The 25,623-nt window shown below is 39.3% G+C and overlaps 1 protein-coding gene and 1 long non-coding RNA gene across 4 annotated transcripts in view; one reads left to right on the forward strand and one right to left on the reverse strand.

Annotated features, from left to right (window-relative positions):
- Positions 1 to 19,764, reverse strand: part of ZNF280D (zinc finger protein 280D) — a 335,873-nt gene extending 316,109 nt beyond the window's left edge. For all 3 annotated transcript variants that reach the window (XM_040492781.1, XM_040492780.1, XM_040492777.1), the window contains exon 1: positions 19,060 to 19,764. The gene's annotated coding sequence lies outside the window, so the exon portion shown is untranslated. The remainder of the gene's footprint in view (positions 1 to 19,059) is intronic.
- A 214-nt stretch (positions 19,765 to 19,978) lies between these two features.
- LOC121041755 (uncharacterized) lies at positions 19,979 to 20,947 on the forward strand. Its single transcript, XR_005795836.1, has 2 exons — positions 19,979 to 20,231; positions 20,353 to 20,947. It is a non-coding gene; the product is annotated as an uncharacterized LOC121041755 (long non-coding RNA).
- The last annotated feature ends 4,676 nt before the right edge of the window (positions 20,948 to 25,623 follow it).

A 25,623-nucleotide genomic window follows, 5' to 3' on the forward strand; every position in this document is an offset into this window, starting at 1 on the left:
TAAAAATGAGAAAAATATAGGTATTCAAGTATACATTTTTTAAAGAATTAACAATTTTGACCAGATGATCAAAATTAGTATCACTAATAAAATGATATTATGGACATCATGTACTTTAGATACGATGCCCTAAAAAGGACATAATATCACTATGTGATATTCTGGCCAGATATGTCTAATTTTAGTCTAATCATGATAAGACAGCAGACAAATCCCAAATAATGGACATACTATACAAAAGGAAGTATCCTCCAAAAATGACAATGTCATAAATGCTAAAGGTTTTCTTAAATATCAATTATAGGGCTCTTTATTGCCAAGAATTCTGTTTTACCAAAACATAATTCTTCACATTATGTTATCTGTAGCAAATTTTGACTCTTAATTTTATTTACAAAATATCTTCTTCTAAGCATTAATTCTGATCCTGCTTTGGGTACTGTCTATGCTTGGATTATCTAGAAAACAAAGCCTGGACAAATTTGAGGACTAGACTTCATTGGGAGATGTAATCCCAGGACACTGAGAGTGAGGAAATAAACAAATGAGGCAGAAAGGGGTGCATTACTAAGCTGACCACAGCTTCATAAAGAGAAATGGTGAGGACGTCTTTGGGAAAACCAATACCTAGAAAACAAAATCTGGAACAAAGCTTAATTCTAATGCTTCACTTTATTTACTATACTGTTTATTCAGTGGCTTTACTGAGCACCTGCTGGCTTTAGTATCATACTACTGAGACTTTATCCCTAAGTCACCTAATTCACAAACTTATGGATATCTCTACTCCTCATGTTGAGTTTTTCTGTAGAGAAGTCCTTTCAAACCCAAATAATTTTCTACCTCCTCTTTACTAAGAAGAGCTGAGTGAGTTGTAGAGGTTCCATTTCTGTATAGGAGAGGCTTAAATGATTGGAAGTGGGTCATACAGCTTGTATTCTACATAAGAATGAAAACTAGTTTCTTGACCTCTCTTGATTTAAAACCTTTACAATATTTACCTTGAAAACTAATATAGATTTATATTAGTTTAACTAATTAAACTAATTAGTTTAACTCTCAGATGAGAGTTAAAAAATAATTCTAAAGTCAAGTAGAAAAATGTGTGGGTGTTAATGTTTTGGGGATATCCTGATTCATTTCCTTCCATTGGTTAAAAAGACCAGTTTTAAATAAAATGGCAACATAGTGAAAGAAATTTGTTTTTGCACATTCCCTATCAAAATAACACCAGCATTCTTCACAGAGTTAGAACAAACAATCCTAAAATTTGTATAGAACCAGAAAAGACCCCAAATAGCCAAAGAAATCCTGAAAAAGAAAACCAAAGCTGGAGGCATCACATTTCTGTACTTCAACCTGTATTACAAAGCTGTAATCATCAAGACAGCATGGTATTGGCATAAAAACAATGGAACAGAATAGGGAACCCAGAAATGGACCCATAAACGTATGGCCAACTAATATTTGACAAACAGGAAAGAAAATCCAATGGAAAAAAGACAGTCTCTTCAGCAAGTGGTGCTGGGAAAACTGGACAGCGACATGCAGAAGAATGAATCTGGACCACTTTCTTACATCATACATAAAAATAAACTCAAGGGGCGCCTGGGTGGCGCAGTCGGTTAAGCGTCCAACTTCAGCCAGGTCACGATCTCGCGGTCCGTGAGTTCGAGCCCCACGTCGGGCTCTGGGCTGGTGGCTTGGAGCCTGGAGCCTGTTTCCGATTCTGTGTCTCCCTCTCTCTCTGCCCCTCCCCGTTCATGCTCTGTCTCTCTCTGTCCCAAAAATAAATAAACGTTGAAAAAAATAAATAAATAAATAAAATAAACTCAAAATGAATGAAAGACCTAAACATAGGACAGGAAGCCATCAAAATCCTAGAGGAGAAAACAGGCAACAACTCCTTTGACCTCGGCCACAGCAACTTCTTACTTGACATGTCTCCAGAGGCAAGGGAAACAAAAGCAAAAATGAACTATTGGGACTCATCAAGATAAAAAGCTTCTGCATGGAGAAGGAAACAAACATCAAAACTAAAAGGCAACCTTAGGAATGGGAGAAGATATTTTCAAATGACATCTAAGATAAAGGGTTAGTAACCAAAACATATAAAGAACTTCTCAAATTTAACACCCAAAAACCAAATAATCCAGTGAAGAAATGGGCATAAGACATGAATAGACACTTTTCCAAAGAAGACATCCATCCAAATGGCTAACAGACACATGAAAAAATGCTCAACAGCACTCATCATCAGGGAAATACAAATCAAAACCATAATGAGACAGGGCACCTGAGTAGCTCAGTAGGCTAAGCATCCAACTTCAGCTCAGGTCATGATCTCACGGTCTGTGAGTTCAAGCCCTGCGTCAGGCTCTGTGCTGACAGCTCAGAGCCTGGAGCCTGCTTCAGACTCTGTGTTTCCCTATCTCTCTGCCCCTCCCCCACTCGTGCTCTGTCCTTCTCTCTCTCAAAAATAAATAAACATTAAAAACAAATTTAAAAAACCATAATGAGATACCACCGCCTCACACCTGTCAGAATGGCTAACATTAACAACTCAGGCAATAACAGATGTTGGTGAGGATGCAGAGGAAGAACCATTTGCACTGCTGGTGGGAATACAAACTGGTGCAGCCACTCTGGAAAATAGAATGGAGGTTCCTCAAAAAATTAAAAACAAAACTATCCTATGACTCAGCAATTCCACTACTACATCTCTATTCAAAGGATACAGGAGTACTGATCCAAAGGGGTACATGCATCCCAATGTTTATAGCACCACTATTGACAATAGTCAAAGTATGGAAAGAGCCCAAATGTTCATCAACTGATGAATGGATAAAGAAGATGTGGTATCTATATATAATGGAATATTACTCCGTGATCAAAAAGAATGAAATCTTGCCATTTGCAACAATGTGGATGGAACTAGAATGTATTATGCTAAGTGAAATAAGCCAGTCAGAGAAAGACAACTATCATATGATTTCACTCATACGAGGAATGTAAGATACAAAACACATGAACATAAGGGAAGGGAAACAAAAATAATATAAAAACATAAGAGACTCTTAAATATAGAGAATAAATTGGGAGTTGCTGGCGGGGTATTAGGTGGGGGGATGAGCTAAATAGGAAAGGGGCATTAAGGAGGCCATTTGTCGGGATGAGCACTGGGTGTTATGTGTAAGTGATGAATCACTAAATTCTATTCCAGAAATCATTTAAAAAATAGTAATTAAAAAAAGAAATAAATTTGTTTTTGCTATTCCTCCACTCTGTTTCATGTTTCTTCCCCACCTCCCATTTACACAAGTATCCTGGATATTCATGCTGCCTGTTGCCTATATATAGCACCCCCCAATCTTGCCTTTTCTAGATAGTGTCTCATTCTATTTATTCTTTTGTAGTGTCTTTTATTCTTACCTCCTGCCATCCCAAAATATCACAGACTGGGTGGCTTAAACAACAGAAATTTATTTTCTCAGGGTTCTGAAGACAAGAAGTCCCAGATCAAGATGCCAGCAGGGTTTGTGTCTGATAAGCACTCTCCCCTTGGGATGCAAATGGCCATCTTGCCAATATAGGCATATATGGGCCTCCTCAGTGAATGCATGGGGTGGGGGAGGAAGTTCTCTGGTGTTTCTTCTTAGAGGGACACTAATCCTATCAGAAGGGAATCTCACCCTTATGACTTCATTTAACCTTAATTATTTCCTTAGAGGCCCAATCTACAAATACAGCCACACTGGGGGTTAGGGCTCCAGCATGTGAACTTGCGGGATGGGATACAAACATTCAGTCCATATCATCTCTTGCCTTAACTCTTCTCTCAAATCTTACCTTCCCCTAACACAACCTTTGAGACTAATTTTGGCTAGGTAGCTATTGTGATGAACAAATTTGGGCCAACAGACAAGTTCTGCTCTTAAAGAGTGACTCACACAGGAAAAGCAGATAGAGTTTTATCACTTATACAGTATCACTTTGAAAGAAGAATTTTATTAATTCATCTAACCATCAAGCACTGCTGTCCATGCCCACCCCTATGCCCAAGCATTTGCTAGATACAGCTTCAGGGACTCAGGCATTTGATGCCTAGGAATCTCCCCCTCACCCTTCCACCGGTTTCCAGGATGTATTACTTTGGATTTCTTGTTATTAACGGTAACAATACAGTTTATAGAAGAAGCTTGACACAAGAATGGGAAGAAAGAGGGCACTTGGGTGGCTCAGTAGGTTAAGGGTCCAACTCTTGGTTTCAGCTCAGATCATGATCTCCCAGTTTCGTGACTTCAAGTCCCACATCAGGCTCTGAGCTGGCAGTGAGGAGTCTGCTTGGGATTTGTCTGTCTCCCTCTCTCTCTGCCCCTCTCCCACTCACGATGTCTTTGTCTCTCTCAAAGTAAATAAACTTAAAAAAAAAAAAAGAATGGGAACAAAGACATGTAAAATTGTACTTTCTAAATTTAAATTCCAGTTCCATATAATTTATTAATAATCCCAGAAATAAAGACAATTATACACCTTATACTTTTATTTATGTTTTAAGTGGGCTCTATGCCCAATGTGGGGCTTGAACTCATGACCTTGAGATCAAGAGTTGGAAGCTCTACCAACTAAGCCAGCCAGCCACCCTTATACTATGGTGATTTGTGAAGATAGTTACGATTCATTTATTATTTTGAAAGATACTGTGCCAGCTATCAACTTCTTGCTTCTCAGCTCTAAATTCACCCTTCATTCACTCTCTGCAACATCTCCCCCTTATAGTCAGCACAACTAAACTTTATCAGTAGAGACCATGGGAAGATCATTGAAGAAAAGAAAAGAGGTTGCCTTCCTGGTTCCAGATTGTTGCATTTTGCTTTTTCTACTTCCTGCTATATCATCTATCAGTAGTGCAAGTGTGTGGGAAGGAACTTCTGGCTCTGCCCCAACTGTGCACCCAAAGTGCATAATCCCTCAGCAACCTCACAGACCCAGCCCAGGTCCAATGACCACCTCACTGTGGTTCTTCCAGTGCAGACACCATGCACTCTAAGCCTTGTTCTCACAATAGGTCCTCAACTCCCTGTAAGCCCAGCAGCCTTGGTTCACCTGCAGCGGGGAGGGAGACCAAGTAGGATGTTCTTGCAACAGACTTGGCAAGATACAACATGTTTTAACTAAGGCTATTGAAGTGGAGATGATGAGATATGGTTGGTTCCAGACACAGTTTGGGATTAGAGCCATTAAATAAACTTACTGATGGATTGGATATGGGGTGTGGATTTAAGACAGAAATCAAGATAGCTGTACCATGCAATTGGATAAATTATAGAGGCACAATTTATTGAGAAGGAAATATTTAGGAAGGTCCATATTTGGGAAGTGGGGAAGGCAGATGGAAGTCAAATCTACTATTTTAACCACATTTAATTTGAAATACCTATTAGACATACAAGTAAAGATATCGAGTAAGCAATTAGATATACTAGCCTAGAACTCAGGACAGAAAACAAGGTTAAACATATAGAGTCACTGGCATATAGATGGTTTATTAAGCCACGGCTCTGGATAAGGTTACATGAAGTCTAGGTAGAAAACAGAAAGAAGGGGGAAGAAAGAGGAAGGGAAAAGGGAGGAAGGGAGAGAGTTTGGGGATAAATACAGAGTAAGTTTAGGAGAGAGAATGAACCACTGACTGTGGTATTAGTTTGTCATGGGTAATCTCAGTAAGAAACTTTTTAAGGGTATCAATATAAACAAAACTAGTTTCGCACTAATACTAGCTCTAGACCTCTGAGGGTTGCATTTTTCAAATTTTATTGATTGCACTATCTTCTATTCCTTCAAAGCAACCATTTCATTGTTATACTAAACCACCTGGAACTGTACTTTCCTCTTTTTATTTCAGCTATTGGTTTGTCAACAAATTAAAAAAATTTTTTTTTCAACGTTTATTTATTTTTGGGACAGGGAGAGACAGAGCATGAATGGGGGAGGGTCAGAGAGAGAGGGAGACAGAGAATTGGAAACAGGCTCCAGGCTCTGAGCCATCAGCCCAGAGCCTGACGCGGGGCTCGAACTCATGGACCGCGAGATCGTGACCTGGCTGAAGTCGGACGCTTAACCGACTGCGCCACCCAGGCGCCCCGGTTTGTCAACAAATTAGAAAGCACAGATGGGAACTGATGACATTTGACACGTTTTTATTTTCAGGCATTTATCACCATCTATATTACCATTTGAATTCCAGGTCTTGTTCTGACAAACTCAATTTTACCTAAACATTAAGTAAATGAAAATCAGCCTGGGTGCTGTGGGAATGAATAGGGTTAGGGTCCACATGGCTGTGATGTTCTTGGCTAGAGATGAGCTCTATTCAACATCCTTTGCCCCACCTTGCTTCTCTTGACATTAAGCATACATACTTTCTTTGCTCTATTTTTCTTCATAATATTTATTACTACCTGACATTATGTTATATGATTTACTTCCTTATCTGTTTATCGTCTGTCCTGCCCTCATTCCCATTGGAATAAAAACTCCATGAAGCCACAGATTTTGTTTCATTCATCCTTGCTCTATATGCTGTCCTTGGACCAGTGGCACATAGTAGGTGCCCAATATTTGTTGAACACATTAACTTAGCAGAAATTAGCTTGGTTAAAATAGGAAAAAATCCTGTATGCAAAAATTGGCTCATTTCCTCCTTAAAATACAAAGGAGTATATTCTGTAACCAATGAAACTCTGGTAATAAATACACACAATATATGTATGTTAGTACAAGTTCTAGCAAAGTTTTTTTAAAAGATAGTATGTACAGCATGGAGTCTACATTCAATTAACAGGTTACTTGCACCTTTGTCATTCTCCCTGAGGCTGGACAGTGTGAAAGGGATGTGTCTTTTCCTTTGTGTATATTTGCACCCTTAGTATGAGACCAGTGAAAAAGAACAAATATGATGGGGGAACATCTGTAGGTCAGCTTTGGGGGCACCAGATTAGGAATGAGCTACAAAGACATCTCATATACTTCATTCATTCATTCATTCTGTCTCTCTCACTCTCTCTTCTCCCTGCCTCATTCTGTCTCATGTTCTGGCTCCCCTTTACCAAGTAAAATACCCACCCTATCCCTAATTTGCCTTCAAAACAGTATACCTTTCTCCAGAACAGATTATCTTAATCAATATGCTCATTTTTAAAGTCTATTAAGCATATGGGGCGCCTGGGTGGCGCAGTCGGTTAAGCTTCCGACTTCAGCCTGGTCACGATCTCGCGGTCTGTGAGTTCGAGCCCCGCGTCAGGCTCTGGGCTGATGGCTCAGAGCCTGGAGCCTGTTTCCGATTCTGTGTCTCCCTCTCTCTCTGCCCCTCCCCCATTCATGCTCTGTCTCTCTCTGTCCCAAAAATAAATAAAACGTTGAAAAAAAATTTTTTTTTTAAAAATAAAGTCTATTAAGCATATCAACCTATTGTCTGTTGTGCATGTTGCCTTTTTTTCCCCAGTATTGTCTTTCAACTTTAATTTGATCCAGCACAGAGGTTGGTACTATATAAATGTTAGTTCCTGTTTCTCCCTCCCTTAAGACATGCATGGATTAAGATTCTTTAGACCAAGCAAAATGCAAAGAACTGGAGATACAAAAAATTAATAAGACACAACCTGATACTCCTCAACATGCTGATACTCCAGCCAGGATGATAGCAGTGCTGGTGCTGATGCAGATAAAGCTACCATGGTTTTATTTCCTGAGGCTTCCTGTCTTGTCTCCTTGTCTCTTGTCTACTTTTCAGGGGAGAGTAGAGACTTGTACTTCTATCACTTTTCATGAACATTAGCATGTTTTCTAAATTTTATTATTACCTTATTATACAGTTTGTATCGATTATAGATTTTGTGTACAGATACCTATAAGGGTTGACGATGTAAATTCTTTTTTAAAAAGACTCCCAGTCTGACTATAATCCTGTTACAGTGGCCTGCTTTCAGTTTTTGGAACATTCCAAGCTTCTCCTTATTCAAAGCCTTGTTAATGCTCTCAGTATGAGACTCTCTGCCTGGAATGCTCTCCTCCTGGCTTTCAGGCACCGTCAGCTTCTCCAACATGAAGCCACCATAACCATCCTACAGAATAGCAAATGCTACCACTATACCCTATCATAGCACTTATCTGTTTCCTTTGTAACATTTACATCATTTGTAGTTATTTCAATTACTTATTTTCATGCTTACTATTTTCCTCACTAAACTGTGAATCAAATTTTGTCTATCGTGTTCATAGCTATGTTCCCAATGCATAGCAGATTATCTGGCAAATAAAAGTTGTTGAGTAGGGGCACCTGAGTGGCTCAGTGCGTTGAGCATCTGACTCTCAATTTCAGCTCAGGCTGTAATCCCAGGGTCATGGGATAGAGCCCTGTGGCGGGCTCCCTGCTGGGTGTAGAGCCTGCTTAAGATTCTCTCTCTCCCTCTGCCCTTCTCCCCCACTTGCACACTCTCTCTAAAAAATAAATTTAAAAAGGTTGTTGAGTAAGTATCTGTCAAATCACTGGTCGAATAATAAGGAAGACAGCAAAAGGAGGAAGAGAGAGGGAAAGAAAAGGAGATTTTCACTATACTCAATCATCTGGCTTTTCCTCTGAACTCTTAAAGGGTCTACTGTCTAGTAATCTTCAAAACAGTTTACTCATGTACCTCCTAAAATAATGTATTTAAGTGATGCATGCTCTCACACATGCTTAAGTTAATATCTATAATTTTCACAAGTTTATTTTAATGTTTATTTCTGAGAGAGAAACAGAGAGTGAGCAGGGGACGGGCAGAGAGGGAGGGAGACAAAGAATCTGAAGCAGGCTCCAGGTTCTGAGCTGTAAGCACAGAGCCCAATACAGGGCTTGAACCCATGAGCCGTGAGATCATGACCTGAGCCGAAGCTGGATGCTAAATCGACTGAGCCACCCAGACTTCCCTCATCATAAGTTTAAACAAATGCAAACAATAAATATCCTGTATATTATAAATGGTAGTATTTGAAATAAGTCTACTGCACAATATTATTTTAAATGTATCCAATGGGACATAAATACAATAAAGGTTTGGTATCCACTACTATTCACTTTTATTTTATTTATTTTTAAAATATAATTTATTGTCAGATTGGCTTCCATACAACACCCAGTGCTCATCCCAACAAGTGCCCTCCTCAATGCCCATCACCCACTTTCCCCTCTCCCCCACCTCCCACTATTATTCATTTTTAAAAGGCACAAAGATTCAGCCATACCACTCCCAGACATCAGCCAGAAATTAGTATAGAGGTTCCCCACAAGACATATACAAAAATATTCACAGCAACTTTATACATAATGGCCACAAACTGAAGAAAATCCCAACTGTTCCTCAGCAGTAGAATGGCTAAGTACATTATGGTACACAAATGCATGCATACATACATACAAACATGCATACATATACTGGGATATTACATAGCAATGGTTCTCAAGCTTTCTGGTCTCAAGGCCCCTTTATACTCCTAAAAGTTATTGAGGACACCAAAGAGTTTTTAAAATCTATTTGGGCATTTCTATCAACATGGGTAATGTTAAAAACTGGACTGAGAAATTTTCAAAATGTCTATTAACCTATTTTTAAAATAACAATAATGACATGGCTAAATCTTGAAGACATTATGCTAAGTGAAAACAGCCAGACACACAAACACAAAAATTGTATGATTTCACTTAAAGGAGGTACCTAGGGTAGTCAAATCGATAGAGACAGAAAAGAAAATGGTGGCTGCCAAGGGCCAGAAAGAAAGGCAAATAGAGAGTTACTGTTTAATGCATAAAGAGTTTAAGTTTGGGAAGATGAAAAAGTTCTGGAGAAGAATGGTGGTGATGGTTACTCAATATAAATGTACTTAAGGCCCTTTACCTATACACCTAAAAATAGTTAAAATGGTAAATTTTTTAATTTATATTTTACTAAAATTAAAAAACAATAATAAATCCCCTACATGTTAATGTACATATTTTTTTAATGTTTATTTGTTTTTGAGAGAGAGAAAGAGAGAAAGAGCGTGTGTGCATGTGCACACAAGGAGGGAAGGGGCAGAGAGAGAGAGAGAGAGAGAGAGAGAGAGAGAGAGAGGATCCAACTGACAGCTCACTGACAGCAACAAGCCTGATGCAGGGCTCAAACTCATGAACCATGATACCATGACCTGAGCCAGAGTCAGATGCTTAACCAACTGAGCCACCCAGGTGCTCCTGTTAATGTACTTATTTTTATGTATGACTATATCTTCCAGACAAAAATATTAGTAATAAGTAAAAGCATTATTTTTACATGTTTTCAAATCTTTTAAAATCTGGCATATAGAAGACAATTGCATTGTAATATCTGCTCTGTTTCATTCCGTTACAATATGTTCTTTTGTTAAAGTATATGAAGGAAATCTGGCCTTACAAAGATATATAGTGGAAAAGAGAAAGATTATTCTAATAGTCTTTTCAGGAAATTCTGAATTATCTTCTTAATACTATATCAAAACTTGGTAATTGGTAGTTTCTTAAAATAATGGTTCACTAATATATGCAGATCTTACAAATACTAACACACTTAATTGTATGTCAGAAAAATAACATTTGTTAATATCACCACCAATCTCAAAAGAAAAGTTGTGAAGTACTGGGAGGATGTTAAGCCCAGGACAGTGAATGTAAATTTTCCAAAATTCTATTTTTGCTTTGATAAAATGCAAATTTTATCAATGTCAACAAATATAGTCAATTTGCCTTGAAGTAACGATTCACTCCATTTTTTTAAATTTTTTTTCAACTTTTATTTATTTATTTATTTATTTTTGGAACAGAGAGAGACAGAGCATGAATGGGGGAGGGGCAGAGAGAGAGGGAGACACAGAATCGGAAACAGGCTCCAGGCTCTGAGCCATCAGCCCAGAGCCTGACGCGGGGCTCGAACTCACGGACCGCGAGATCGTGACCTGGCTGAAGTCGGACGCTCAACCGACTGCGCCACCCAGGCGCCCCTACTCCATTTTTTTTTAAACAAAATATCTGTCAAATAACTAAGTCAAAGTAATCATAGTTTGTATTTGCTTTTCTCAAGTAAAAATGGTGTCCTATGAAAAAAAACCAACCAGTTCAGTCCACAATTCAATTGCACAGGTGATTTTTCTTGAGACAATCATCATATTCCTGTATGGAGTACAAGTACTTCATGTGTACTTCCTGTTTCATCATATATAATATTACAAAGACATCTACTAATGTCAGCAACCTATGAATGGAAGGAAGCTTCTTCAATCTGATAAAAGACTATGAAACACCTATTTCTAATATAACTAAAAATAAAAAACTAAATGTTTTCCCTTCCAAGATGGAAAACAAGGCAAGAATGTTTGCTTTTATTGCTTCTAATCAACATTGTACTCAAGAATTTAGCCAGTGAAATAAGACAAGAAAAGGAAATAAAAAGCATACACATTGAACAGAAATAAAGCTCTCTATTCACAGGTGACATAATTATGTATATAAAAAATATTAAAAACACTGCTAGAATTAATAAGTGTATTTATCAGGTTCACAGGATATGTCAATATATAAAAATATATGCAACTAACAAATAGGAATTGAAATGTAAATAATACAATTTACAAAAAATGCAAAATGCTTAGGAATAAATCCAACAAAATTTGTGCAAGATTTGTATCCTGAAAACTGTGATATATTCATGAGAGAAATTTATTTTTATTTATTTTCAATTGTTTTTTGAGAGAGAGCACATGAACATGCAAGTGGGGGAGGGGCAGAGGGAGAGAGAATTCCAAGCAACCTCCATGCCCAGCATGGAGCCCAATGTGGGACTCAATCCCATGACCATGAGATAATGACCTAAGCCAATGTCAAGAGTTGAACACTCAACCTACTGAGCCAGCCAGGTGCTCCTCAGGAAAGACATGTAAAAAGATGTAAATAAACAAAGAGATATACCATGTTCATGGATTGAGGGTTTTAATTTTGTTAAGGTGGCAATTTTCCCCAAACAAATTTATAGATTAAGTGCACTCTCAATCAAAATCCCTTTCTGTAGAAATTGACAAGCTTATTTTATGCTTTATAGGGAAAAGCCAACCAAATGAATTTTGATTCTTTTCCTTCTAGAGTTCTTTAAAATGGATATGACTGTTTAATACATTTTTTAAAGTTTATTTATTTGAGAGAGAGAGAGACAGAGAGACAGAGAGACAGAGAAACACAGTAAGTGAGTGGGGAAAGGGCAGAGAGAGGAGGAGACAGAGAGAATCCAAAGCAAGCTCCACACTGTCAGGACAGAGCCTGATGTAGGACCCAAACCCACAAATCATGAGATCGTGACCTGAGCTGACGTTAAGAATTGGACACTTAACTGACTGAACCCCCAGGGGACCCGGACATGACTGTTTAAAACAAGGGTTTAAAACAAATTGTATGGAAGTGCCTGAGTGGCTCAGTCCACTGAGCAACCAAGGCTTCATTTCAGCTCAGGTCATGATCCCATGATCCCACGCTCAACCTGAAGGCTGCTTAAGATTCTCTCTTTCTCTCTTCCCCTCTCCCCCACTCATACTTGCTCTCTCTAAAATTAAATATATAAGTAAAATAAGACGAACTGGCTGTCAAAATAGATCCTACAGGTATTAAAAGAGTAACAAGACAACATTATAAACAATATTATGACAACAAATTCAACAAAATACATGAAAAAGACAAATTTCTTGAAATTTTCCATGTACCAAAATAGAGAAAAGGAAAAGCAAAAAATCTAAATAGACCTATATCCAATAAACAAATTGAATTGTTCTGGAAAAGCTTCCCCCAAAGAAAACTCCAGGGCCAGATAGTTCCACTGGTGAAAACAACAAAGTTACACAAATTGTTTTCACAAAAGAGTGGAGGAAAGAACACTATCCAACTCATTTTATGAGGCCAACAGGTATGGGCTGAATTGTGTCCCCCCACCCCCACTAAAAATTCATATGTTGAAGTCCCAACCCTTATTACTTCAGAATATAAACATATTTGGAAATAAGGTCCTTGTTATGGTGATTTAATTAAAACAATCCTGTTAGAGTCCTAATCTAATATAACTAGTGTCCCTATAAGAGGAGGAAGAGACACCAGGGGCATGTGGTTGCACAGAGAAAGGCCATGTGAGGACACAGTGAGAAGATGGCCATCTACAAGCCAAGGAGAGAGGTCTTAGGAGAAAACAAACCTGCCAGCAATTTGATCTTGGACTTCAAACCTCCAGAACTGTGAGAAAATAAATTCTGTTGTTTAAGCCCAGTCCATGGTATTTTGTTACAGCACCTTAGAAATCTAAAACACCAACATAAGCTGAATAACAAAACTTGACAGAGATGGTATAAAAAAAAATTACAGACCAATATTCTTTGTGGAGACAGAGGCAAAATCCATAACAAACAATAGCAAAGCAAATCAATCGTACATAAAATGAGTAACACTTCAAGACTTAGTAGGATTTATCCCAGAAATGCAAGATTAATTTACGATTTTAAAACTAGTCAATGTAATTTACTATAACAACGTAATTCACTAAAAAAGAAAACCAATATCATTTCAATAGATTGAGAAAATGCATTTGACAAAATCCAACATTCATTCTTGATAAAAACTTTTAGCAATCCAGAAATAGTAGGGAACGTCCTCAAATGAATAAAGGGCATCTACAAAACACCTACAACATAATTAGTGGAATTAGACTGAATGTTTGCCCTACAATGGGAACAAAGCAAACATGCCATTATCACAACTTATATTCAACATTTTACTAGAAGTCCTAGTCACTGTAAGAGGAAAAGAAAAGGAAATACATGTCAGTAAGATTAAAAAGGAAGAAGTAACATTGTCCCTATTTGAAAGTTACTTGATTATTAATGTAAAAATCCTCATGAATCTAGAAAACAATTTCTAGAACCCATAAGTAAATTTAGCGAGGTCACAGGATACAAGGTTTATATATAAGAATCTGTTTAAAGTGAACATTAAATATATATCTCTAAATACTAACAGCAAACTATTGTAAAATGAAATTTAAAAAGCCACTCTGCTTACAGTAGCACCAAAAAATAATTATGAATAAATCTAAAAAAAATCTTTATATTAGAAACTACAAAACATAGTTGAAAGACATTAAAGTATACTTAAATAAATGAAGAAATATACCATGTTTCTGGATCAGAGGATTCAATATTAACATAACAATTCTCCCCAAATTGTGGTATTATTAAAGGATAAAGATATAGATCATGAAACCGAATACAAAGTCTGGAAACAGACCAATAAATACACGGTCAATTTGGGGCATCTGGGTGGCTCAGACAGTGGGGCACCAGACTTCAGTTAAGGTCATGATCTCACAGTTCATGGGCTTGAGCCCCGCATTGGGCTCTGTGCTGACAGCTCAGAGCCTGGAGCCTGCTTTTCCCTCTCTCTCACCCCTCCCCCTCTCATGCTCTGTCTCTTGCTGTCTCTCAAAAATAAATAAACATTTAAAAAAATTTAAATACATGGTCAACTTGAGAAAAGTGCCAAGGTGATTTAATAGAGAGTCATTTTGACAGTAAGTAGTCCTGTAGCAATTGGACACTGGACATCCATATTAAGAAAAAAAAAAAAGGACTATTGATCTTAAACTCACACCATATGCAGAAATTAACTTGAATTGGGCCACAGTCCTACATGGAAAATCTAAAATTATAAAACTTTTGGAAAAGAACATGAGAGAAAATATCTGTGTCTTTAAGTTAGGCAAAGATATTTCAAAGAGGATGCAAAGAGTATGGACCCAAGGGAAAAATTCATGCTAAGATGCCAGCAGTTTTAACCATCATTGCTTTTGCATCATGAATTAAATAACATCAATGCACTGAAAAAGGCAAATAAATAAAATCCAAAATTATTATAAAAATAATTTTGACTCATGGACCCCCCTGAAAATCTCAGGCACCCCAGCCTCCATCAAGAATCCTCAGACCACTCAGACTTTGAGAATAGCTATTTTGTAATCATTAAAAAGAATGAAATCTGGTGTATGCAACAACGGATGCCTCATACAGACATAATGTTGAACAAAAGAAGCTTGACACAAAGGAAAGCATACTGTATAATTCCATTTATACAGCTTCCAAGAACAGGTTAAAGTACTCTATGGCATGAGAAGTCAAAATCATGGTTATCTCTGGGGTGGGGAAAGGAGATTAACTAAGAAAGTTCATAGAGGGAGCCTATATCTTGATTTAAGTGGTGCTTTGTACAGTTTACTCTATGGATGTTATACCTCAATACAAATATAAAAAGAATATAAATAAATTCCTAATCTTTAACAGTTTTATATCTTTTCCCCCTTGAACTTATATTTCAATATATTTCAATTCCACCTCCCTACAGAATATTATTCTAATGAAATATATTTTTATATTTAAGTGTTTTATTAAACATACTCTATGACCTTTATACACACACACACACACACACACACACACACACACACACACACACACAAAACTATAGGCATATTCTCAAGCAGGTCAATTTTAGGGAATGAAGCTGAGAATCTGAGAATTCTAGTTTGAGGATGATGGACCATAACATTTATTTGGCATTTCAAACCTTAATTGTTAAATACTTTTTAATATATATGTCTTACTTCACTAGAGAGCTTCTTAAAGGCAGGGATGCATCTCAGGTCTTCCATAGCCCAGGATCTGGCACATAGTAGGTGGCTCACTGATTTTCTCATTCATTCATGAGACAAAAATTTCTTTAGCCTTTCATTTATGTGTAAGGCTTGCTAGGCTCTGTGCCTATAATGATGGGTAAGTGCAAGGCTCCATAAATTCCTGTTGATAATTGATTGATAATTATCAGCTACATTTCAGAAAAGGTGTAATTCTCTTTTCTCCCAAATTCCAAGTATGAGTGCACTACAGGTTTTGTTAACCCTGTTGTAAAAACAGGGACACCAAGACACAAAGATTAATTAATTGACTCACTTTGGGTCATGCACTTCATCATAAGTCAAGTGAAGTTTAAAACCTTTACAGGTTCTTTTCTGGACTGAGGTGCTAAGGGAATTCATTCAGATTGACTAGAGTTCATATTTAATTTAAATGCTCTCATTTCACTTGTGCTACATCCACCTTCTTGGACTTGTATTTTAGGACCTGCAGTCTGAATTGGTTTACTTCTATTTCAGACACTGTCAAGATAAATTAGACACTTAGGGTCCATGACACCATCTGAAGCAGAAGTGCTATTAGTTGAAAATACATAAGAAGTTTTGTATTTCAATATAGTATAACACTTCTTTGGAGAACGTATTTTCTACTAAAAATGAAAGTGGAAATAAACATGAGTAAATTTTGAAAATGTTAAAAAAGTTAAAATTTGGTTTTAGTATATATCCTCAGGCAAGTATAGCCGAAGGAAAGCAGGTTAACAGTAAATATTTTTATCTCCTGCCAATGCATCTACAAACCATTCTGTTGAATAAAATCTGGCAGTTTCCTCACTGTGAGCAGAGATAGGGTAACAACTCTGATGATACATAAACTTGCATCAGATACAGGCTCCATTTTTTGCTGTAATCATCCATCCATAGCCTAGACTGCTCAGCTGACAAGACATGTTATTAATAAAGCAAACTGTACCACAAGTGCATTGCCCTACATGGTGTTTATCTTGTTGGAAAGTGTAATTGTCTGAAACAGCGGCCTCTGTGAAAAGATACCTTATGAGCTGTGCAAAGATCAAAATAATTTCGACTAATAGTGGTAGTTGTTTGTGAAGGATTAAAACATAGGTTATGCTGCATAGAGTTAATGACCCAGCCTTGCTTTTAAGGTCCCTGTGAGATAGCCTTCAATTTCATGCCATGCCTTGTGGAGTAACAAAGACCCTCCACTAGAATGTAAACTCATCAAAGGCAGAGAACTCCAGTTTATTTGCCAATGTCTCCCTAGCACATAGTGCAGTACTTGGAATAGAGTCAACATTTAATATTTGTTGAGTGAAAAAAAATGAATGGAGTACAGGAAAGAAATGTAACAAGTTTCAGGTTCAAGCCAAGCCATTATCAGAGTTCCACCAGGTTGTAACTCAAAAACATAAAGTGGAATCCAATCTCCAGGATTGGTATGGTGGGGAGGGAAAGGGTAAAATGGAAGCAGTGTGAAATCTAGTATCTGAGGATACCACTTGGGACTCCTATAATTCTAAGGCAGACAGGAAAGTCCCAGGTATAGAAAAGCATAAAGCTTGTCTTTAGTCCCTATCTCTCACCCGTACCCTAGCCTCACAGGATAGGACCTGGATGAGTTCTTGCATCTTTCAATCTGGATTCTCCTGGCAGAACAAAAGGAGCTTCAGATCTCAGATTCTCACTAGTGGAGTGCTAGCTGGAACAGCAACTGCATGTGGCTTGAGGACCAGTGGGAGGGGCTAGGATAAGAGCAAGGTCTTAGATAGGGAGACAAATGGAGCACCAGATCCTGAAATGGAGCTGAGTCACCTCTCCATTGAGATAGTAAAAAAAAGAGTATGAAGGAAGATAGAAAAATTTAGAAGTGATTAAGGAGAGTAGATACAGAAACATTTTGTAGAGGAAAGGAAAGTTGAAGGAACCTACTGAGGCCTAAACCACAGCCACTTTTCCTTCTTTTTTTTCCCCAACAAAATCTGATGTTATTTGAATTATATCCTCCCACATGCTCACGGTAAGTGATTTCTCTCCCCAGCATGAGGGAGAAATTATGTTTGGCATCATTCTTTTTACAAGTAGTTAGTTTAGGATGTGTATGTGACACAATTCTGTCCAATGGGATTCAGTTCTGCCAGAGGACTCTAGTAAGGGTTACCTTCCTTTATTATGAGAAAGATAAAGACAGAAAGAAAGAGGAGGGAGACAATATCCCTCTTCTTTGCAAGATGCCCTTACTGCCCTTGACACCAAAAATGCAGAGGCTATGGTGCAGCCTTGAAGGAGATAGCAGGAAAGTGTCATTTGAGGATGGCAGAGCAGAAAGAAGAAATCCACTTGGGTCCTTGACAACATCCTTGAGTTACTCAACTAACCAATACAGGAACCACGTTCCTCCAAACTTCTTATTTAATGAAATAAATTCCTTATCTTTCAAAAGCTACCTCTAGTCAAACTTTCTGTTGCTTGCACTTTTGTTGATAGCTTGATCTTTTCTTGTAAAGGTAAGAGCATGTACTTGGACGTGAAATGTGGGATGTGAAAATTTGAAACATCTTTCAGCTGTCACCTATAGCGTCTCTCCATGTTCTTTCCCCTCTTCCATCTCTTCGCCACACCTACTGTAATCAGACAAGGGCCAGGGACACAGGACCGGACACAGAAGGACCTCTCCTCTCTCAAGATTTAGTCTTTTTGTTCCTAGCTGAAGCTCAGTATGTTTGGCTCCTTCACTACAGACATGTTCTGTCGCAGGAAGCTCCTCAGTCACTCCAGGAAACAGGCTTTGGGGCCCTTGCCCCATCAGCTCCACAGATATGTCTGAACCCCAAGCCACAGCTTAGGCTCAACTGGAGCCCCAGCTGCAGCATCACTCTGTACCTATAGCTTTGTGGCCCTTGAACACAACTAGAGAATGAAAATGGCCAAAAGACTTAGGGATAGGAAATGGCACAGACATGACAGAATGTCTGAGATTGCAGGAATTAGCATAGCTTTACTACAGTATAAATTTTATGAAGACCACTTAGCACCCAGCACAGAACTCTGCATCTACAGAGTTAGTCTCAACACGTGTATTAAATTTAATTGAAATGACCAGATTGTAGGCTGAAACTCAAATGGCTTCCTTTTGCAGAATCTTCTGTTTAGAGAATGCCTTTCAACCACCACCCCCCCTCCCCCCGCAAACAAAACCTTCAATGTTTTCATCTGTTAACGAAGTTTATTTTTATAATATACTTTGAGACAGGCAGCAGTAAGAATAGTTTTAACTTACCAGGAGGAAACGAAGACACAAAGAGATGATCTGACTTGGCCACAGTCCCAGAGGGCATCCGTGGCAGAGCTAGGATGGTCTCTAAGTCCCTGGGGGCTCTCAAGCCATTGTTCAGATGTCCCTGTATGTAATTGTTTTGATAGCAATTTCCCTGGTTCTCTCTCACTTGCCTGCTAATCACGCATGTCAATCACATTCAGGACGGCCATGGGCCTAAGGGTCAGCCACAGTCTCAGGAGGACATAATTCGAACGGAAAAACAAGACACAATAGAGCACTTTCTCCTTCAAGCATGTATGTCAATTGTGGCCTCATAAGTCTGACAGTGTGTGCAGGAACAGTGTCGCTTTTTTTTTTCCCCTTCCCGATGGAGAAAGGATGTAGCGAGTGCTCTGACCACAACAGAAAACCCAATGATAAATTCACCAGTTTAAGATCTTCTTACTGGATAACACTCAAGGATATTGCAAGAGTTCTCCACCCACTCTCTAAAGAGTCAGGAGGGAGGTCCTCTTTCTTCCTCCTCAGTGAGTCTCTGAAGCTTCACTCCATCTGTTAGGCAAGCCTGGACGGTGGAACGGTAGTGTAAACCTTGACACAGATGCTAATTACCCTTCCCCTACAGACCACTTGGCCCTCTTTCCTCATTTCACTTTCACTTTAGAGAGCAGCATCTGCGGCCCAGAAGACAGGGTCCAGGCCTGGACCTGGGAGAAGGCCCTGAGGAGACGCGCGCGTGCGGCCAACAGGGAGGGGTGGGAACGGGAGCGTGCGCGGGGCGGAGGCTGCTCGCGTGAGGCGTGGACCCTGGAATGTGCGTGTGCGCGGCCCTCGAGCACCGCCCGCGCAGCGCCGATTGGCCGGGGGCGCGCGGCGGGGGAAGCCCTTGGCTAATCTCCTGCCACTCAGCCCGGTCTACGTCTGCGCCGGGGCCGCAGCGCGGATCGCGGAAGGACAAATAGTTCCCGCGGCGGCGCCGCGCGCCCCTCCTCGGCTTCGCTCACCCCGCCCGGGAGGCCCAGGCAGGCGGGGGAGGGGTGGCCTCTGCGACTGCTCGACCCCCTCTCCCCTCTTCGCGGCCTGATGAGTGGATTGCGCTCCCTTGGGAAAAGTAATTGGATTCCCGACTCCCTGCAGCCGGGATCAGCGGAAATCGGAGGCTGAGCCTGCAGGTTGCGGGGGGGCGGGGGGGTTGGGAGAAGAGGAGAGGTCGAGGAGCAGCTGCCTGGGAAGGAAACTTAGTGAAAGCAGCACTTTGCACTGACGTGTTAAGGCGTGCTTGTTTCTCTACAGGCCGCGATAGAAAGGTGGGTGGTAAAGAAGGATCAACGGAGATTACCCCGGTATCCTTTTCCACCTGGCATGTGACTTTTGCCCCTCCATGGTGTCAGCATTCTGAAATTCACCTGGTTGCTGATCTCTGGGAAGAGAAGTAATTTGGAACGTTTGAGTCTTTGAGCCACCACCACCTCGTTTTTCTCTCAGAGCTCCACTTGGAGCTCAGGCGGAGAAAGAACATCGCCAAATCTGGGATTGGAGATACTTCTTGTTAACGGGGTAACTCAGGAGAATATGCCATTCTCACCAGAATCATCCAGGAAAGAATCTTAGGTCCTTGTCTTAGCGGTAGTGAACTTCCCTAAATTCTCTCCTTAGGAGAGATGATGCCGAAGAGGGAGCCTTAAGCAGAGTTTTTGGCTAAAATGATAGGACTGTGCTAGGAATTTAAGTGACTAATTCATCCTCCTTGTGATTTTTTTTTCCCATCTAATTTACTGTATTTCACTCATTCATTCATCAAACACGCTTTTATTGGGGGCTTTCCATGTGCCATGCTCTGTTGTACTTACCAGAGATACAGCAGTGAATAAAACAAGTCCCGAACTCATGGAATCTCTTTACAGTTCCTCCAGTGGGGGAGATGACAAGACATGTACAAACATATACAGTATAATGTCATGCAGTGATAAATGCCATGAGGACAAAACAAGGTAGAAAGATGCAGATGACAGTAGTGTGGGTTTTTTTTTTTTTATATACTTAAGGTAAATTGATCTAGAAAGTCCTCTTTGATGAAGTTATGTTCAAACTGTGGTCTGCATGAAATGAGGGACAAAGCTAAGCAAATGTCTGAGGGGAAGAACTTTCTAGGCAGAGAAAAGAACAAGTTCAAAGGCTCTCAGGCCAAACTGATGAGCTTGACTTAGTAGGAAGCACAGAGGCCAACGTGAATGTTACACAAGGAGCAGGAAAACAGAGAATCTTCGTGACTTCCTTCTTCTTCTACTCAAATCTAACCTGTCAGAATAATCATTCTAAATCTTCACTTTTAGTACATCTCTTCCTGCCTCAATAGTTTGATGGCTGTATTTTCTGTTCCATTAAATTTAAATTCTTCGGACTGATTTTCAAGCTCTTGCTCCAATCTAGTTCCCTCTTATCCTGTGAATCACTTTCAATCTATTCCTTCTAGTTCTATTTAGGTTTGTCTCTCAAGTATTCATGTTTACTTATTCCTGTGTATATTTGTGTATGGGTCTACCCTCACACAACTTAGTATTGATTCAGTAAGGATGTATAATTGCAAGTGACATAAAATCCAGCTCAAATTGGCTTAAGTAGAAAAGGGAATTTATTGGCTCACATAACTGAGAAGTTCAAGATAGTTTTATTAGACATGGCCTGGCTGAAGAGTTCAAATTATGTCATCAAGATTTGGATTCTCCCTGATAGGTTTGCTCTTTCCTCTGTTGTTGGCTTCATTCTCAAGCTCCACTAATGAGCAACCAGCAGCTCTAGGCTCACACTATCCTCACTACCAGCGAAGGTCAAGTGCCCATTCCTAAACCGATCACTGTTGCTGAGAGAAAGTGATGTTCACATTGCCTTGGCCTGATTCATAAGCCCATTCCTGAAGCTATGTCTATCAGTAACCCATGAATAGCACAAGAAGGTGATTTCGCTTAGGAAAATCGTATGGTTATGAGAGGAAGAGCGAATATGTCCTGGGTAATGAAAACAGCAGACACACCACACTCCTGTTCTGGATGTCCCCAAACATTCTTAACACTACATACGCCTTCAAAAATGTTTGTGTCCATTCACTCGACAATATTATTTACCACCAAAAAAGATACTCTCTTCCTCCCAAAAGAGAGATAATCCAAATTCTTACCTAGTTACTGCAGATAACCCCCAAATCCAGGACAGCAGAGTAATAAGCATGTTTTTCTATTATACAGCAATATAGTTCCTCAAGGTCTAGTAACCTAAGCTACAAGATAAAATTAGCTACAAAATACTTAATATATAATGACAGAAAAAGAAAACAACTGCAACAAAAACTCATATTTGGAAAAATGACTAATGGCAAACACATAGTGGTCTTTAATTCATAGCATATATCATGTTGGACAGAAACACCAAGGGCGTCCTACAATGAGGGAGGAGAAAGTTCTTTGATCAACACATCTGGAGGCCATGTGTTCACCATTGGAGAATCTCTCATCCATTGTTCCTTCATGCCTGGAGGAACATATCCTGTCTATATCTGTAATGGACAATGGGGAGTATAATTCTTCTAAGGGTCATACCTCTTCAACATTCTCCTTCCTGATACAGTGGGGATTGAAAAAAAAAAGTAACTTGCTATTGCAGAGATAATTAACATTTATCACCAAATAGCTGTGATCCTCTTCTGTTATATAGAATTGTTGCTAGCAAGTAGCTGCATAGGCAGGGATTACATTTCCTGGCTTCCCTATTAATCTTGGTAAAGTCATGCAACTAATTATCTCCTTTGGAATATGAGTGGAAGTGATGTGAATCACTTCTTGCCAATGTGGTTAAGAAGTAGGTATGCCTTCTATGGTCTCTTTTCCTCCTCTGGCTGCACTGAAAGGACTCTAAAGCCCTAGAGAAAAGTCATAAGAGAGCCATGCAATAGAAGGAGTCTGGGTAGCTGATGACCTTGTAGAAGGCCACTTACTGATCAGGAATGCTGACAGTGGACTTTACAAAAGTGAGAAATAAACATCAGTTGTGTTAAGCCACCAAACTTCTGCATTAAGTGTTAAAACAGCACTAAGGGTAATTGGCCTTTATTCTCCAGACTTGGGTTTCTCTTATCATACAATTTTCTTTACTTCTTTTTTTTTTAAACATTTATTTTTTTATTTTTTATTTTTGAGAGACAGAGCATGAGTGGGGGAGAGGCAGAGAGAGAGGGAGACACAGGACCCAAAGCAGGCTCCAGGCTCTGTCAGCACAAAGCCCAACGTGGGGCTCAAACCCATAAACTGTGAGATCATGACCTGAGCCTAAGTCAGATGCTTAACTGACTGAGCCACCCAGGCACCCCTTTACTTCTTTTTTTAAGTAGGCTCTACACCCAATGTAGGGCTTGAACTCAAGACCGTGAGACCAAGAGTCCCATGTTCTACTGACTGAGCCAGACAGGTGTCCCAATTTTCTTTACTTCTTAGTAAGTTTCCAGTCTATTTGCATGTAGCCAATGTCATGGGGGGAAAAACCGCCAAAGCTAGATGTTATCTTAACCTTCAGTCTTTGCATCTGGATTCCGACATGGGTATTTTTATCTTTTCATAATAGGCCTTAGTGTACTCCTTATTTAATGGCCTCCATTTTGGTTTTTGCCTCAGAACAACTTGAAACAATAGCTACTTGTTTCAAAAAGGTGGGGCAGAGGACAGGGGCATAGTGGTGCTAGAGGGAGTAGAATGGGATAATTATTACCTTTCTAAACAGGCAGGAATTGCTTGAGAGAGGCTTGGGTGTGTTCAGACCTCTCCCAAGTGCCAGTATTTTCCATTTCTTGCCTTCATTGGCCTTAAAATTCTCTGGGGGCTTTTCCAACCCTAATGGCTCCAGATTATTGAAGTTCCTGTCCTATTTGGTTGCAGCCTTAAGCAAAAATGGTCATCTATAACAAAGCAGTATTTTTCCCTCTTAGGCTTAGATATATTAAGTTCATTTCTAATCTTGAGTCTTTCTTATAGAACCTAACTAAAAGCCAACATGCCAACATTAATAGTTGGTGTACTGTAGTATCTGACCTTTTAGTAACATTTTTCACATTTCATACTTGATAGGCACATGTTTTGAATTCTAGTATACAACAGGTGCCACTTTAACATACTACTTTGCAATTGAATTCCCAGCCTAGTATAGAATGGGCCTCATCTGAATCAACTGATTCAACATTGTAACATATTTCACTTACTAATCCCCACTTCTGGTACCAATTTGTGAATTGTTAGAGCTATTTTAGTTGCAGGTGACAAAATAAAAAAAACACAAACTGACTTATACAAAAAAGAATATATTGGCTATTGGCTCACATAGTTAAAGATCTAAAGATATATTTAGCTTAAAGCATAGCTTGATCCAAGGGCTTAAGCAATGTCATTAGAATTCTATTTCGTTTCATCTCTTGGCTCTGTCTTCTGCGTTGGCTTCATTCTCAGGCTCCATATGGTGGCTCCTGGCAGCTCCAGTTCACATAATCCTTACTGTTAGCAATCTCAGTGGAAGAGTACATGCCTTTTCCCAGAAGTGCCCACAATAATCTCCTTATATTTTATTGGCTTTGATTAGTACATGTGACCAGAGGAATGATTACTTGTGTTGTTGAGGGGGGAGTCTACTTTACCTAAAAACACTGACTGAGAGTAATAGAGGAAAACCAGAGTATGGTTATCAAAAGAGTGAATAGTGAGTGGCAAAAACCCAAATGTCTCTCATTAGATACCAATGTGTAGTGATTCCTAATTGCTTCACATGTGTTGGTTTTATCTCCTTCACTGGACTGTAAGTCTCTCTGGAGCAGGATCATGTATTATATGTCTTAACAGTGCCAACCCAGCAGGCAGTCCTTAGATACTGGCTGATTGATTACCTCTTCTTATAACACTAAAGATGGTGCACCAAAGAGGTAAAAAGAGCTTAATAAAGGGATGATTTACAGAGATGTGGGAAGGGTTAAGGGAACCAACCAGCAATGGTAAAGCCCTTAAGAACCAGGAACAATGGGAAGGCTTAAGCCTGAAGGAGCAGGGGAGGGGAAGAGTGTAAGAGCTATAGTTTAGAAGGGGATGTCTGACAAACGCTGTGACTATAAATAGAGAAATGCAGCCACTGCCAAATGTGGCCCAGCAAGGGACTGAGGAATAAACACTTGTCCTCTTTTCTCCCAGTCTCCAAACTTCTGTTGGTACCTCCCATTGGCCAGACTCAACCAGAAGCTACAGGGCTTGAATGATACAGTCTGTAGAGGTCAGCCTCTAGTATAGAGCAAGGCAAAAAAGATGAAAAATAGATCTTGAGAAGCAAATGGAAAATAACCAGGCCATCCTTGTTATATTCCTTAGAGCAACCCTCAATAAAAACCATTCCTATTTTGTAAGTGTTAACCATATAGCCTGATTTACCAAGAAAATATAATTTTATTTTTTCCATTGCATTTGTTAAATATATAACTAATGTGGTTTAATTTTTATAGCATTTTGAAGACTTTAACATTCTTGAATTCATAAAGCATGAAAA

Source organism: Herpailurus yagouaroundi, unplaced genomic scaffold (genome assembly GCF_014898765.1).
Source record: "Herpailurus yagouaroundi ecotype Mexico unplaced genomic scaffold, PumYag 184, whole genome shotgun sequence".
NCBI lineage: Eukaryota > Metazoa > Chordata > Mammalia > Carnivora > Felidae > Herpailurus > Herpailurus yagouaroundi.